This window comes from Tupaia chinensis, unplaced genomic scaffold, assembly GCF_000334495.1.
Source record: "Tupaia chinensis unplaced genomic scaffold, TupChi_1.0 Scaffold000101_1, whole genome shotgun sequence".
NCBI lineage: Eukaryota > Metazoa > Chordata > Mammalia > Scandentia > Tupaiidae > Tupaia > Tupaia belangeri.
This window is the reverse complement of record NW_006159565.1, coordinates 2,633,098-2,637,291: the sequence shown is the minus strand read 5'-3', so window position 1 is coordinate 2,637,291 and position 4,194 is coordinate 2,633,098. Positions and strand designations below refer to the sequence as shown.

The following is a 4,194-nucleotide window of genomic DNA, read 5'->3' as shown; positions in this document are numbered from 1 at the left end:
ACATCTGAAAAAAAAAATTACTTGGCTGGGCTAATTTAGTTAAAACCTCTGTATTCCTAAATCTCTCTCTGGCTTGGCGGCTGCTGGAGCCCCCGCCTCTCCGGGCAGGAGACGGGGGCTGAGAGAGGAGAGGTTGAGGTGATGGCTTGGAGGTGGCAGGGAGTGGAGGGGTACGTGGGGCGAGGATGCAGAAAGGGCAGGGGCGTGGAGGGCAGGGACAGGAAAGGAAGGGAAAGGGATTAGGGGCGTGACCTGGGCGTTGGGTGCAGTGTGGAGAAGGTACCCATAATGTAGGGAGGGGCGGCGGCGAGGAGAGGTGGCAGTGGTGAAGGCAGGGTGGGACGGGAGTGGTGTGAGAGTAAAGTGGGGTGTAAAGGAATGGGGTGACGGGGAAAGGTGAAGCGAAGTGGAGGTGGTGTCCGCGAGTGGCGAGTGTTTTGGTGCCGGGCGGAGGCGGTGCGGGATGCCGGCGTCAGTGGCTGCTGCCTCGGCCCCGCCTTCCATGTGGGCGGAGCCTCGCGTCCGAGCTGTGGGCGGCTGAGGTCGGGGTGCAGGGCGGGCGGGGCCGTGGGCGGGGTCACACCCTGTCCAGCTCGGACCGCCTCTCCCGCTGGGGCGCGCTCAGGTCCAGGCTTCAGTAGGAGGGCGTCGGGGACCCCGGGCGCACGCGCAGAGAGCGCTGTACGGTGGGAGGGGCCGTGTGGGCGGCGGGGTCTCCATCTTCCTCCCCTGAGGCAGCGCGGACCCGGCTCAGCCGACGCAGCTGCAGAGCCCCAGACTGGCCTGGCAGGTGAGGCAGGTGAGGCAGGTGAGGCAGGTGGGCCAGGTGGGCCAGGTATTGTTTAACAGGTGTCGCGCGCACTGCTTTTCGCTCTCTTTAGGCCCAGCGTCGCCCCCTCCGCAGTGAACGGCGTCGCCCAAGTATCTGAGAAGTGTTGTTGCCTGTTGAGCCCTGGCTTTCCCGCGTCTTGTGGCCGATTCTGCGGGACCGAGCCGCGCAGACTCGTTTCTGGTTCCCCGCAGCGCTTTCCGTTAGAATTGTCTGCCGTGGTGGAAATGTCGCGCTTCGGCACTGGCCAGGTGGCTGTTGAGTCCTGGTCTGTGCCCAACTTGGCTTTGTCCGCAGCGGTACTGCTTTGTGTTTGTAGATGCTTCAGGCTGAGGTTTCTGGGAACTGAGTATTCTTAGGCAGATTTGGGGCCCCGATTAAACTTCTAGCAAAAGCGAGTTTGTCTCACAGGCTGTATTGGACAAAGCAACTCTACCAAGTGAGAAGGAACCAGAATCTCACCGGGAAGTCCTCTCAGCTCCAAAATCTGTCGTTGGAGACCTATCAGCTTCAAAGAGGCCGAAGAGATCCAGAAGGGAGCGTATTGCCCCGGGCCGAGGCCTGAGTGACTGCACTACATTCGGAAGCCATTACAGACTGTGAGTCACTTGGCAGAAAGAAGGGAGCTGGGGCCACCTCATTGGCGGATGCTGCGGGAATTCCTCGACTGGGAAGCTTCTATCTTTAGCTCACCCTAAACTGCACACCCGCTACCCCCACTTCATTCTCCACTAATTTTTTCCAGAAGCTGGGCACCTTTGTGATCATGTCCGTTACCATGTCTGGCATCGGAGATGTACTGCCATCTGTCTTTCCCGATGTTATAGGATCTGGAGGAACAGTAGTGCAGCTATTTATTTTTTGTGTCATTTGAAAGAAGGGTGTAATAATGGACCTCAAAGGCGAAGTGACTTGTCTAAAATCAATAACAGACTAGAAGTCAGAGTTTTGGGGTTAACACTATCCACAATCAAATTAAAACAGGCTTCCTATTAAGAGATCCTTTTGAGAAAGGACAGTGAAATTAGAAGAGACAGTTTTGGGGGTGAGAATGAAGGACTCAGGGGAAAAATTTGAACAGACACAAGAATGGAAAGTTACCTGTTGAGTATGCTGTATAATATATGGTAGTATCTTTGACTTGATCGACATATAATGCGTGCATGCTTGTATGCTGTACAGTGATTAATTGTAAATTTATAAAAATTAAGGGAAAAAACAGTTTTAAAAAAGACCTATGCTGGGACCAGCAGGTAGCATGGTGGTCAAGGCACTGGAATTCCTACATGGACGACCACAGTTCGAGTCCCAGACCTGGCGGCTTGCTTTCTCACTCTTTCTGTCTTTCTCTGGCAAAATCCATGTGAAAATAATACATACATACATACATAAAATTCTTTTTTTTTTTTTTTTTTTAAAAAAAAGACCTATGCTCAAAGTACCTTTCTTTCTAAAGCTTTACAGATTCTCACACTGAGGGGTTAACATTATTGATAGAAAAACAGATGTGGAAAACAAGTGCACAAAACAGCCCTGAGGTGGATTTTCCCCATTGCAACTTTTTTAAAAAGTTTATTCCATGAGTGAGAAAGACATAGAGTACTCCCAACAGGATCTTGATGCTGCATTCCTTGGCCAGTTCTATGTCATGAGTATGCATATGTCTGGTGTACTTATGGAAGTGCCCAGTTGCAGATCCAGAATCTTTTATGGTCAGCTTCTCAGAGCCATTGCATTTTACCACTACTTTACTACCTTACCTCTATACAAGTTTTTTTCTTTTTTTTCTTTTTTTGAGAGGTTTTTGCCATGGGGCACGTGTGCTTGCCAGACAGACAGAGACAGAAAGCGAGAAATCACCCCCCAGGGGGGATAGCCATGCCGCAATCCCTTCTCCTCCATTCTCCTCTTGGGATCTTGGGCACGCACACATATGCGCCTGGCGTGAGTTTTAAGCCACCGCGTCCGGGATGCGAACTGCAGTCGACTACATGGGAGTCCAGCAACATAGCCATTACGCTAACTGCTGGTCCCCTCCCCCCCCATACAAGTTTTGAAAAGGCACTTTTCATTTTTTGAAATGCTGTGATTTGTTCAATCAGTTGTTTGTGATGTTTTTGTATTCTTGAGAGGGAATATAAATTGTTGGGGCAATAGGAGATGCAATACAAGTTTAAGTTTCATGGAATCATACTGGAAACATAAATGAACATGAGGATATTTCCCTCCATTACTCATTCTGTAGGGGTAAAGATTACCCATCTGGTATATGAGAGTCTTTAGGAGGAGAATCAAGCAGATGCAGGACCAGCCATATCACTCATTCTATTCCTCTTTCTTCCTCTTCCAGGTAACTTTTTGAAGAATAGGTTTTTATGCTCTTAGAAAGACATCAGAAAATGAACAAGTCCCAGGTAAGTTGTTTATTTTCTTTATTCTTGTGTTTTCCACTGGATTTCATGGCTTTGATAAGTGTTTGTTTATTAAAATGAACATTTAGAAAGCTACTGCAGGGTAAATCAAGAATGAGTGAGTGAGTGGCAGCTGACTAGCTGGTAGAGGTGGCTGTAGAGTTGTGTAGGTCATGGGATACTACAGATGTCAAAGGAGAGTGGCACATTTTTTTTTCTTCCTAATCTACCTTTGATTTTTACTGACTACAAGAAGAAACCAACCAGTTACTCCTGGGGCTAAAAGACATCTTACTTAGCACTGGAGTTTGAAAAAAAGATGTGTTTGAAGGTCTTCATGGAATGAAGAACCTTGTAGTAATATGCCTAATATGGGGACCAGCAGGTAGTGTGGTGGTTGAGGGTGCTGGACACTCACATGACCGGCCACAGTTGGAGTCCCAGACCTGACTGATTACTGTCTCACTTTCTCTTTCTCCCTCTCTGTCCCTATCTGGGTCAAATTAAAAATAGATAAATAAATAAAGTTAAATAATTATTTAAAAAAGAAAGTAATATGCCTAGTATGTCCTGATAATAAAGCTCAATTGTGGCCTTGTAGTAGAATCCAGTGGATGTTTCCTATGCCTTTATCTTATTAGAACATTCTGCTGTGTTTGGGAGTTGAACTGTATTCACCTTCTCCTGGAAAGGGCCCCTTTCAAGGTGTTTTGTGATACCACTCTTCTGACTTTATTTCTACTGCTCTGATTTCTGTTATCTCCCTGTAAAAGATTTTCATCTGTAGCTCCCATGTTCTTTCACTCTGCCGAATATATTATGCTCTCTGTGGTGTGTTAGCCATGTGTCTCTCCAACCTGGAGTTTTCCCTTATGATTTACCCATGTCTGTGCACATGTATACAGACTCATTTTCAATAGTTTCAAAATTCTAGTTGTTTACAAGCCACCACCA

At 47.7% G+C, this 4,194-nt stretch overlaps 1 long non-coding RNA gene across 3 annotated transcripts in view; it reads left to right on the top strand.

Annotated features, from left to right (window-relative positions):
• The first annotated feature begins 600 nt into the window (after window positions 1-600).
• Window positions 601-4,194, top strand: part of LOC114004438 (uncharacterized) — a 14,644-nt gene continuing 11,050 nt past the window's right edge. Inside the window, exons 1-3 of one of the 3 annotated variants that reach the window (XR_333851.3) lie at window positions 601-790; window positions 882-1,428; window positions 3,180-3,243. This is a non-coding gene — a long non-coding RNA (uncharacterized LOC114004438). Of the gene's footprint in view, window positions 800-881; window positions 1,429-3,179; window positions 3,244-4,194 lie in introns of all 3 variants that reach the window. The other 2 variants (XR_003548587.1, XR_003548588.1) reach the window with 2 other exon arrangements.